The sequence below is a fragment of the Ursus americanus genome, chromosome 22 (assembly GCF_024610735.1).
Source record: "Ursus americanus isolate L20-20 chromosome 22, mUrsAme1.1.p, whole genome shotgun sequence".
Classification (NCBI taxonomy): Eukaryota; Metazoa; Chordata; class Mammalia; order Carnivora; family Ursidae; genus Ursus; species Ursus americanus.
In genome coordinates, this window is record NC_142148.1 from 7,404,518 (window position 1) to 7,418,028 (window position 13,511).

Here is a 13,511-nt window from a genome sequence, read left to right on the forward strand (position 1 = left end):
TGGGACCAAGCCCCACATCACCCCACATTGGACTCCCTGCTCAGTGGGGAGCCTGCTTCTCCCTCTCCCTGTGCCCCTCCCCCTCCCCCTGCTTTCTCATAAATGAATGAATGAATAAATAATAAATAATAAATGAAGTGAAAAATTCTAGAGCAGATAGTGATTTTTTTTGTGATTTGGGACATGATAAAATTGAACTACATCAATTACACAATTTTATTCCTCTTTTAAACACAGCTTTATTGAGGTGTATTTGACATACAACAAGATATACACATTTCAGGTTTGTAATTTGGTAAATTTTGACATGTACACTACTGTGAGTGCAGATGATGAACATTTCCATTATATCTAGAAGCTAACCTGCACCTCTTTATAATTCCTCTCTACTATGCTTCTAATTACCTCGTCCACTACTGATCTCGTCTCTATCACTATAGGTTAATTTGTCTTTTCTATCATTTGATATAAATGAAATTATTCAGTATGGTTTTTTGTTTTTGGGTTTTAGGTTTTTTGTTTGTTTTTTGTGGGGTTTTTGGTGGTTTTTTTGGTCTAGCTTCTTTAGTTCGGAATTATTATTTGAGACACCTCCCTGCTGTAGCAATGTCAATAGTTCGTTCCTTTTTATTGTTAAGTCATATTCCATTGTGTAGATATAACAAAGTATTTTTAGCTATTCAGCTGCTGATGGACATTTGGCTTGTTTCCAGTTTTTCGCAAAGAAAACTAAAGCTGCTACAGACATTTTTGTACAAGTATTTGTACCATCATAGGATTTCATTTCTATTAGCTAATACATGGGAGGAGAATGGCTGGGACATATGACAGATGTTTTCCAAAGCTGTTGCACTATTTTACATTCTCATCACCATCGTATGAGAGCACTTAAGAGTGTATAAGTTCGTCGTGAACTCAGATGCAAAAATTCTAAACACAATGTTAGTGAATAAAATAAAAAATGTACAAAAAGGATACCACATCATCTCCAAGTAGGGTTTATCCTGGAAATGCAAGTTCAGTTTAGCATTTGAAATCAATGTAATTCACTTAGTCCCTTCATTTATTCAACAGATACTTACTGAACACCTACCCTATGCCTGAAACTAGAGTGGACTTTGGAAATACAGCAGTTTATTTATATATATTCCATAATATATATAAAAATATTATATATATATAAATATATATATATATATATATAAATGTATAAACATGTGCCTTTGCAGAAGTCAAAATATAATGGAGTCAGAATATATGAACAAGAGAAATAGGTAGCATGTTAAATGATAAATGCCATGGTCATAGGCAAGATAATATTTGAGCAAAGACTTCAAAGAGATCTGGAAGCAGGTCATGTGATTATCGGGGGAAGTGTGTTCCAGGTAGAAGGAACAGCAAAAGTTCCTTTGAGGCAGAAGTGTGCTTCTGGCCAGCTTTGCTGAAGTAGAGGGAGCCAAGGGAAGAATAATAGGAAGATATGATATTAGCTAAACGGCGGTGAATGAAATCATTTAGGTCTGTGTGATTCTTACTCCTTCACTGTAAGCTCTGCAAATGTGCCAAGCAGAGGACTGGCATGATCTGAGGTACATTACAAAGACATAATTTTCTTGCCGTACCAAGAGAAAAACTGTAGGAGGCTAAGGGTAGCAAATCAGGAAAAATCCCTAAGAGGTTACTTAAAAAGAAATAGATAGCATGTCAAATGGTAAATGCTATGGTCATGAGAAAGATAATGTTTGTTTTCAAATTGGATGCAAGTTGTGACAGAAAGAGGAAAGATTCAAGAATATCACCAAAGTTTTTGTTTGTTTCTGTTCTGTTTTATTTTGTTGGAACATCTAGAAGAACTGAATTCTTCTTTACCTAAATAGAGAAGGATGGACAGATTTCGAGGGAAGATCGGAAGTTTATTTTTGGATTTATTAAGTTTTAGAGGAATTTGAAAGCCTTAAGTGGAGATGTTAAGTCGTCTACTGGATATTCAAATACAGAGAGATTTGATTTGGAATATACATTTGGTACTATGTGGTATATTGATGCTATTTAAAGCCATGAGACCAAATGAAATTATTTGGGGAATGAGTGTTCATAGAGACAGGATAAGAAAAGCAAGCAGCAATGTGGCCAAAATTAGTAGAAAGTGGGAGGTGCCTTTGGGGCATGGACTGGTAAGTAACCCTTGAGACCTCCAACATGTAAAAGTTGTGGCCAGTGAAAAAGGAAAAAAAAAAAAGTGGAGTATACTGTCTCTGAACCCAAATTTTAAAAATTGTATCAAAAAGTTGATTGTTGGTGGGAATGCAAGTTGGTACAGCCACTCTGGAAAACAGTGTGGAGGTCGCTTAAAAAGTTAAAAATTGGGGGCGCCTGGGTGGCACAGCGGTTAATCGTCTGCTTTCGGCTCAGGGCGTGATCCCGGCGTTATGGGATCGAGTCCCACATCAGGCTCTTCCGCTATGAGTCTGCTTCTTCCTCTCCCACTCCCCCTGCTTGTGTTCCCTCTCTCGCTGGCTGTCTCTCTCTGTCGAATAAATAAATAAAATCTTTAAAAAAAAAAAAAAAAGTTAAAAATTGAGCTACCCTAAGATCCAGCAATTGCAATACTGGGTATTTACCCCAAAGATACAGACGTAGTGAAGAGAAGGGCCATATGCTCCCCAATGTTCACATCAGCATTGTCCACAATAGCTAAATTGTGGAAGGAGCGAAGATGCCCTTCAACAGATGACTGGATTAAGAAGATGTGGTCCATATATACAATGGAATATTACTCAGCCATGAAAAAGAACGATTTCTCAACATTTGCTGCAACATGGGACTGGAGGAGATTATGCTAAGCGAAATAAGTCAAGCAGAGAAAAACAATTATCACATGGTTTCACTCATTTATGGAACATAAGAAGTAGGAAGATCGGTAGGAGAGGAAAGGGAAGAAGAAAGGGGGGGTAAACAGAATGGGGAATGAACCATGAGAGACTATGGACTCTGGGAAACAAACTGAGGGCTTCACAGGGGAGGGGGGTGGGGGAATGGGATAGGCTGGTGATGGGTATTAAGGAGAGCACGTATTGCATGGTGCACTGGGTGTTATACGCAAGTAATGAATCATGGAACTTTACATCAAAAACTAGGGATGTACTTTATGGTGACTAACATAATAAAAAATATTTAAAAAAAATAAGTCGTTGATATGCAAAAAAAAAAAAAAAAACGGTTGGTAGTAACCACTTTCTCTTCAACACATATTATCAAATACATTGAAAACCTGATTAGTCATTTCTCCTAGCATGGTACTAAACAGCTGGAAATCAGTCTGTTTCACTAACTGTGGTAGACAGAATAATACGACTCCCATGATCCCTGCCTCACATCTTTCCTTCAAGATTGTAATCCTCTCTCCTTGATTGTGTGGGGACCTATGACTTAGTTTTAACTAATAGGATACGTCAAAGATGATAGGAAGTCACTTCTGTGATTGTGTTAAATTATATAAGACTCTGTCTTATTAGCAGACTTGCTCTCATACACCAGCTGGCCTCGAAAAGGCAAGCTATCGTGTTGTAAATTGCCATGGTGAGGGCCATAGGGCAAGGAACTGTGAATCTCCTCTAAGAGCAGAAGGTGGCACTGGTCAACAGCCAGCAAAAGAAGCAAGGCCCTCACTCCCACAATGCCAAGGAAAGTCATTCTGGGGCAGCTTGAGTTTGGAAGGTGCTACTTCTCCAGGTAAGCCTCCAGAGGAGAACACAGCCCAGCTGACACTTGGATGTCCAGATGTGCCTGGTGATATGTGATGTCCAGGTGTGCCTGGACCCTCGACCCATAAAAACTCTGAGATAACTAATGGGGGCTGTTTTAAGGCACTAAATTTGTGGTACTTTGTTACACTACAATTACACACACACACACACACACACACACACACACTATCCATTTGAATTAAGGCATGAGTCCTGTTACATATGTCCATAGACCCATACATAGGCCAGGTGCCTTGTAAACCATACTGACCCTGGTCCAAGACTGAATTTCTAACCAAAGTCTATCTCCGTTTCTAAATGATTCTTCTGCCAAGTACACCCGGTTGTTCCCTACTAGAAACACAGCTAAATTGGCCTAGATCCAATTGTGCTTAATGGCATTCAGTCACCTGCTTCCACTACTGAATTTCATCTTTGCACCCCACTTCCATTCCGTGGGTTCAATACAGATGTGTCTGGGCTAAGCATGCAAGGTTGTGACTAAAAGAGTTTGGCCCATTGTCTGGAATCCTTGAATGCGATCCCTTCCCCAACTAGTTACTTGAGTGATTCCAATACCACTCCAAGTAAAATACCTTACATGGCATGGAAAATTCAAAGCAATGCTGGCTTTGAGATCAGATGCAATTCTGCATCCATCACTTACTGAATGACCAGGAATAAGTGATTTCACTAATCTGAGCCTTCATTTCCACATCCATAAAAGATGGCTACTTTCTTTAAGTTTACTGTAAGGCCTAAATAAGAAATTCTGATGAAAGGATTATGAGATTGATTGATAGACAGTATATAATAAAAAAAAAAAAGGTTGGTTTTTCTGACTCTCCTTTCTTTTTGGAATTAAGCAAACTAGAATTTTTGAAGATTCACTCACAGGCTAGCTCTTAATAGAGAAAAATATAGTCTGGTATTCCAAATATATATACTAAGATATTGACCTGTTTTCACAGTATCCATTAAATTCTGCAAAAATTACTCTGAGGAGAAGTTAAAACTCATTAGACCCTTGGGAAAAATAAATACATCATTTGCAAAGAAAACTAAGAACCATCATCAGATCAGCAGGATTCAGTAGACACTCCGTTCACAACAACTTCAATGAAATTCAAGGGCAGACATATACTTAAAACATTCTCAGCCAAGCTTTGATCAAGAAGGCAAAGAAAAGTGTATTGAAACGGTCTCTGGATAATTGATACAAATTAAACTAAGCTTTCAGTCAATACTATAATTACCAGGGTAATGACCAGTGAAAAAAAGAATACCGGTTGGTGCACATGAATTCCAGTTAAGTTTCATAGTGCAGCTCAGACCTACATCTGTTCACCTGTCAGAGAAAATGCAGACAGAACCTTTTACCTTATTAGTTCTTTATGTCTTAGCTTTTATGGAATGGCAGTCCCAATTCTCTTTTATGTAATTTTGATCATTCTTCCACTTTTGGTAAAAAGGACTCAGTTGACCTAAAATGCACCTTTGTGCTCTGCTTTAAAAATTTATTTTAATTAAAAAAGTTGCATATGGTTTGTATTATTCTTTATAATAATGGCCCACTTAATAGAAAAAAACACATGAACATTTCCACTTGCACTGCTTTTATTAACGTTTTTCCCTGTGATCTTTGAATCTTGAAATTTTACTTTGTCAGTGATGTCATTGGCACTTTCAATCTCTCCTTTTAGCGTATTTGTATTTTTTGGATCAGTTTATAATCATATACATATAAAGAAGCAAAACCTTTTTCTGTAATGTAGGATACAAATACACACCCCAGGTTTTGTCTTATCTCAAAATCCATAAAAAGGAAAGCTACTTGAGGGAAAGGAATTTTGTTTGCTTATTCCACACTATATTTCCAGTACATGCAAATATTCCTGGAAAGTTAACTATTTTATAAACTTCATTTTTTAATTTTTTTTAAAGATTTTATTTATTTATATGAGAGAGACAGAGAACATGCACGAGAGAGAGGACGAGAGAGACCACAAAGAGGGAGTAGGGGAAGAGGGAGAGGGAGAAGCAGGCTGCCTGCTAAGCAGGGACCCTGACACCAGGCTCAATCCCAGGACTCCAGGATCATGACCTGAGCCGGACAATTAACTGACTGAGCCACCCAGGCTCATAAACTTGAAAGATTCTTCTGGTGGAGGGACACCGCATGCTAACACTTGGGTAGATAGAGAGTAGAACTCTCTGTTATTGACAGCTCTAAAGGCAAGATGGCTGCCAGGCAGGACCATGCAGGGGGTTGCATCTGAAGACGGAGTAATCCTAAGCTAGAGTTCTAGGAGGCAGCTTATTTCTGGCAAACACCAGAGGTTAGCTAGGTTTTGTGAGTCTCTTGGGGACAGGCTAATTTGAAAAATGTTTAGGGTCCTGGGGCATAGGGACTGTCCCTCATTTTGCCCCAGGGATTTTAGGACTCCAGGGGTCCCCGAATATGAAAGCCTGGTAGGGGGAAGTGGGTGTAGTTTGTCCTTAATTATCTTCTCAAGAAAGGGAATCAACCAGGTTCTACCCAGGGCCTCCAAACTAGGTCAAGAATGGGTTTAAAGAATTTTAATATAATTTAGTTATATTACAGTAACCGATGTTCAGTGTATATTTGTTGAATGAATGGTTTCATGTCGAGTATCACTTATGTTGCATTTCTGAAATGGATTTTTTCATGTTTTGTACATTTTAGAACATAAGAACAGCTTTATAAATATGATTAGAAAGAGCATCAGCACACTATTTTTGCTTATGATTTTTCACAAATGGATATTCTCTCATGTCTACCCTTTCAGATAAGTTTTAGAATAATTTTCTTGAGTGCCAAGCATTCCTTTGAAAGGTTGTTTTGAGTTGAAATCAATTTGTAAAATGATGAAAGAGAATGATTAGTCAATGATATTGAATCATCTTACCTTCGAAACTGGCAGGTGTGTCAGTAACTATTGCTGTGTAACAGATCAACCCAAAATTAGCGACTTAAAGCAATAACAATGCATTATTTCTCACGGGCTGGATGAGTACAGCTGGGTGATGATTTTGCTCCACGTGGTATCTTCTGGGGTTTCTCACAGCCTGTGTTTAGGCTGAAGGTTGGCATCCCTCTCACATTTGCCCTTTAATGATGGCTATCAGCTAGAGACTCTGATCCTTCTCTAGGAGCTCCCTCATTCCCCAGTACTTCTTCCCCACAGGTCCCCACCAACAAGAGAGCGTATACTTTGTTACGTAGCTGCTGGTTTGCAAGTGGACACACCCTAATGCTCATGCATCTGTGTCAAACACTGATAGCTCATCGGCCCAATCACATCCCATGACCAAACTCAAAGTTAAGGTTATGGACAAAGAAATGACTCCTGGATAGAAGAGTAGCAAGGTCGCATTGCAAATAGGCATGGAGATTCAGAGGGGAGGTATTTCTGGACATTACACTGTCTAATGTTGTGGTCCCTTTGGCCAAAAAATATTTCCATTCGATTTACATGCAAAATATGCTAATACCCAGGACTTCCAAGAGCCTTACCTATCACAGAATCGGGCTCAATCTTGAAGTCCAGGGTGTGATCTAAATTCAGTCCAGATAGAAATCAATTTCCATAATTACAGAGCCTCTTGTCCCAGAGATCTGTTAACTAAAAACGTATCTGTGTCTTGCACACCCAAATAACACTATACATTTCCATTCAAAATGGGGAATAATGGAAAATAAATCACAGTAACTAACCCATAACAATCTTGAAATCTGCTAGGAACTTGCCACTAATATCCCATACTCCAGGGTTAGGAAATGTTCTTTGATTATGGTCTAATTCTGCTCACTGGGAGGGCTTCCTGAACCCTTTTTTAAAAATTTTAAACCGAAGCTTTTGGCTTTTTTGCTACCTATAAAAAAGTTGGAAGCCTCTCTTCATTTTGAAATGCCTTTATTACTTTTACTTCAAGTTGACGGTGCTCTGCCTATATAATTCTCTTAAAAACTTTGTGTTTTGTTTTGTTTTGTTTTTTTAGGACTCTTACTGGGGTCCACTTAATGCCCCAATAATATGCAGCCCAAGCCCAGCCATTTTTTGAGATGAGTCTTTCTGCTTTGGGTATATCAGGGTTCCATGTAATAAATACCTTGAGATTTTCTACAGCCGTTTTATCTAATTGAGAGACACTCCTTTAAGTCTTTCTGAGGTCTTAACAAAGGGTCATAAAGCTAATATCTTGATTTGATCTTTACCCTGAGTCTGTTTGTTACTTTGAGGATGTTCTACTAGGCAGAGAAACTTCCCAGGGCTTTCTATATGTTCTCTAATTCTGCTTGAAAACTAAGCAATTCCTACATTATCTCATCTCTTCCTTCCCATGTTTATTACATGCAGCTAAAAGAAGCCAACTCGTACTTTTTCAACATTCTGTTAGAAATCTCATAAGCAGTATCCACAAATTGGTTAGGCACATTTCTTAGCTTCCCCATTATTAACTAATATTCTACTGTACATAAGAAAGGTCATCCTTTCTTCAATCTCCAACATTAATTTCCAGCTTCCACTCTGAGTTTTCCTGCTTTGATTAGGAATAGATTTCTTTTAAAAATACAAAAATCATCAACAATAAAGGGAAACTTAAGAATGCATATTAATGAGGGGCGCCTGGGTAGCTCAGTGGGTTAAGTGTCTGACCCTTGATCTCAGTTCAGGTCATGATCTCGGGGTCCATCTCCATGCTCAGTGGGGAGTCTGCTTGAAGATTCTCTCCCTCTGCCCATCCCCCCACTTGTACTCTCTCTTTCTAAAGTAAATAAATTAAAAAAAAAAAAAAGAATGTATATTAATGAAAGGCACCACATTTAAAAGTCAAGCAATTCATATAACTGGTAAAGGCCTCATATCTACATTGTGGGAAAAAATCTCCAAAATAAGTACAAAGGTAATTCAGAAGAAACACGGAAGAGAGGAACAGGAGGTTCAAAAACAAAGAATATCCAAATGGCCAAAAAAAAAAAAAAAGAGAGAGAGAGAAAGTGAGAGAGAGAGAGAGAGAGAACATGCTAATTAAGACTCAGGCAATAGACTTTAAAACACAATGAAGTATGTACACACTCTATTAAGAGAGAACACTGAATTATCTGACAAATGGTACAAAGTTTCAGTTAAGCAAGATGAATAAGTCCTAAAGATTTACTGTATACCATCGTGCCTATAGTTAATAATTCTGTATCGTATACTTAAAAATGTTTTAAAAGAATAGATCTTATGTTAAGTATTCTTACCACAAAAATATAAAGAGGGAGGGAAGAAACTTTGGGAGGTAAAGGACAGTTGATGGCACTGATTGTTCTGATGGTTTCGCGAGTATATATTTATCTCCAAACTGGTCAAGTTGTATACATCATACACATTCAACTCTTTGTAAGTCAATTATATCTCAAAAAAGTAGTTTTAAAAAGAACTGATAGAGTTGTAAAAAAAAAAAAAAGTCAACACACAGTTGGTGTTCAATAGATAGAAATTACCTTCTTCTCGTCCTATTTCTTGTTTTTTTAAAAAACTTACTTTTTTGCAAAGCAAATAACAACAGGACCACAAAAATTAAAGATGTCAGTTGTCCACAATTTTGATAACCAAACAAATGTTAAGTTGTCACTAAAAAATCAGACTGACAATAACAACTGATAACCCAGAGCAAAACAAAATATCATACACAGTGGGAGGGAATATAATTTGGTAAACTACTTTAGAAAAAAGTTCTGCATAATCCACACAAGTTTAAGGTACAACTTATCCTACATCCTAGAAATACAGTAAGTATAGCTCCAAGAGAATGTTCACTATTATTTTTTAAAATTTTTTCATTTAAATTCAATTAACATACAGTGTATTATTAGTTTCAGAGACAGAGTTCAGTGAGTCATCAGTCTTATATAATACCCAGTGCTCATTACATCACATGCCCTCCTTAACGTCCATCACCCAGTTACCCCATCCCCCACCCTCCTCCCCTCTAGCAACCCTCACTTTGTTTCCTGTGATTAAGTCTCTTATAGTTTGTCTCCCTCTCTGGTTCTGTCTTGTTTTATTTTTCCCTCCCTTCCCCTATAATCCTATGTTTTGTTTCTTAAATTCCACATATAACTGAGATCATATGATGATTGTCTTTCTCTGATTGACTTATTTCACTTAGCATAATACCCTCTAGTTCCTAGTATTTTTAATATCCTTAAAGTGGAAACAATCCAAATGTTCAAGCGAATTGAGACATAATTACACATTGGTACTCTATACGTCCATGAAAATGGTCACCCTATAGTTACTCTAGACAACACTGATGAAATCCAAAGAAGCTCTATATTATTCCAATTATATAAAGAAAAGAGGGCTTGACGAAACTTCAGGTTTTCAGGGATGTGTACCAAAGCAGTAAAGGCATGAATAATTGAAAGCATTACCATAATACAGTGGTGTGCTGGAGCTAGCCCAGGCTGCATCTGGATTGATGACCGGGGCATCTCAACCCAAATCTGTGTTGGTAGCATGAAATGGGTGATGGTAACATGAAATGGGTGATGGTTTACATTACTGATATCAGAAAACACTACAAATCTGAGTTTTCATTTTGTTTTCTGGAGAAAGGGTTGTTAAACATTTATCAGCACACCACCGCACAAAAGTTGTAACAACAGTCACCTTCAGGAGACAGAAGGGGATAGTTACCGGGGACAGGAACATTTGGATCTACTCAGATTCTCGAACTCATTGTGCCTACTAGCCAGAGCTTTGGTTACATAGATTTCCCCATATGTGTTATATATCATAATAATCAGTTTTTCAGAGATCTAAAGTAAATGCAATAAGACAAGAAAAATAAAAGACAAAGGTATCACTTTTACAGATGAGATGTTTGATTAACTTGACATAAAAGGGAAATAACTGAAAGATTCTTTCAATTAAGTTGAGTAAGTGTCCAAATATTAGATTACTATATGATACTTATACATTTTCTTCATATCAGCAATAACAATTTAAAAAAACAATGCAAATAATTACCACTGCAAACAGACATACTAAATACATATACAAAATCTAGCGAACACCGAGCTATGCTATAGCAATGAAAACTACAAACCTCTACCAGAAGAGACCTAAATAAGCAGAGAGAAAATTCATCTTTACCTGGGAAGGCTCACTATTTTATCGATGTCAATTATCTCACCAAACTATGTATTCAAATTCATCCCAACAAACATCAAAATGGATTATTTTTGAATATTTTAGCTGCTTATAAAGTCCAATATCCAAAGAACAGAAAATATAACTTGAAATACATAAAGAACAGAGGATGACGTCCTATCAGATAGCTTCACATTTTATAAAATAATAGTAAAGCAAGCAGTGTAATACTGGTAAAGGAACAGACAAAGAGACAACCAAAGAGATTTCAGCTTTTCTGATCCTTGAAGCAAATTCAACAAGCCCACAACCTCACCTGGTGGAGAGAAGACAGAGCGAGGGCACAGTTCCCTGGAAGAGTAGCTCTATCTCCATCTTTTTGTCTTTCCAGAATGTCCACTTCGAAGCATTCAGTATTTGACTCTGATTTAATATTTATGGTTATTAAAAGGTAAAAAAAAAAAAAAAAATTACTGAAAAAGTAAAAAAAAAAAAAAAATCTACCGAAAAGGTAAAAAAAAAAAAAAAAAAAAAAAAAACTTCTTCCATACATAATTTTAAAAGTATAAAATAAAATAATAACTGGGTGTTTTGCCATCAAGTTGGCAAAAAAATAAATGACTGAAAATTGGCAAGGATGTGGGGAAACTGGCTATTCTGATACAAATGAGTCATTGTAAACAGTAAAGCCTTTTTGGAAGGCAATGTGTCAGTAACTAACAAAATTTTTATGCTAATTCCTTCCATAACAAATACTGTTTCTAAAAATCTCTCTGAGTCATATAAAACAGGTGTGCACAGAGAGATCACCATCATCAACACCACAGAAATAAAAAGCAGCACTAATTATACCATATTATTATATGCAATCATACACAACAATATTTGAATCTGAATGACAAAACTGCATTCACGTATTACTTTATTTTTTAAATTAAGACAAAAAATAAAGCAAAACAAATCTAACTTTGGTACCTTTTCCATTTACTTTATCATCTAAGCCTAAAATTCACATTTTGAGAAGATTCTGAGTAGACTGTATTTTCATGGTGAAAGCTCTTCTTGTACACGTGGAATTTAGATTCCTTCAAGGTTTCTGTTTTCAGTCGTCGAAGTAAACTCTCTAACTTTTTGAGCAACCAACGGAAGAAGTAAACAAGGCGGAACACAGCCCCTCTTTTGTGTAACATCCGAGAGTTAAGAAAAAGGTGGGGGCATAGACGCACGTAAGTCATGTGACCCAGATTGTCCAATAGCAAAGTTTCTTTCTGTTGCTATGGCATCTCTCAGGCTGAGCTCTCCTTTACTTTTCAGAAATAGCGTTCCTGTTTACAGATGACATATTTTTACCTCTCACCTCCTGGTCTTCTGTTCCTACCTAGGCATTTTTCCAACTCACAAATTACAAATTTAGAAGTCAATGTTTCATAAAAAAACACAAAATATTTACCCTTCCTTACTTTTCTCTCAGTGGGTCTCTCTACAGTAAATTTACAACAAATGGGATGGTCAAACCAGTAGGTTACCTTGGAAATAGTCTTGAGGATTTTCTGAGGGACAGCACATTTTGAACAAAGTAGACCGAACGACTTTAGAACAGAGGTTAACCTGGTTTCATTACAATGACATCAGCGCAATTGTGAAATGAGCGGGAAAGTCCTCAAATTGTGTAGAAAAATGAAGAAATAAACATAAAGAGTTTTAAAATCCTCCTTCACGATGTATCAACTATCATTCAAGGAAAGAGAGGGAACCAGAGTGAAAGGCGGGTGCTGCATTTTAAATAATATTATTTTATATCTTGATAAGCTAGTAAACCACCATGGTAACTGACATGAATAATCATGCCTTCTGAGATTCCTAATTTGAGTGCATCCCTTTTTCTTCCAGGGAGATGCCCTAGTACTCCTGATGAACAGTTAGCAAGAACTGCAAAGACCATGTTCCTGAAATAAAGGCTGAGAAAGAAGGGACACAAGTCCACAGAGAACCTCTCAGAAGTCATCTTGATTACGCTTCACTTATATTTCACTTGAAGTGGAATTAAAATTCTGAGACACATCTGGAAGATTTAGGTGTTACTATCTACCAGCGGAAAATAATTTAATCAAAGCACACTTAGAAATGATGATGCAGAACAAAAATCAGGTCTTACTGTCTTACTTCACCTTTAATCTATGCAAATGGGAATAAACATAAGACAGATGTGTATACACACACACACACACACACACACACACACATAAATACCTATTATGTATCTGTTGTGTGGCTAGATAGATAGATACATAGGGTCTGACACAGGAAAAAAGAAAAACAGAAAGATACACAAAATTATGAGCCAATGATTACTCAAGCAAAGAATATACTTTCATTCTGTTAAAAATATATACCCCTCAAAAATAGAATCACAGGTGTTTTTCACTTTCGTTGTGCTTTTCTGTATTTCTTACATTTCAGTAATGACCTAGGCTGGTTTTTATTATCAGATAAAATGCTGTAAATACCTTTAAAAATGATCTTTCCTCCAATTAGCCATATTTCTAGCTAGGATACTAATTAATCATATACTCAGAAGAACACTATAATCCCGAAA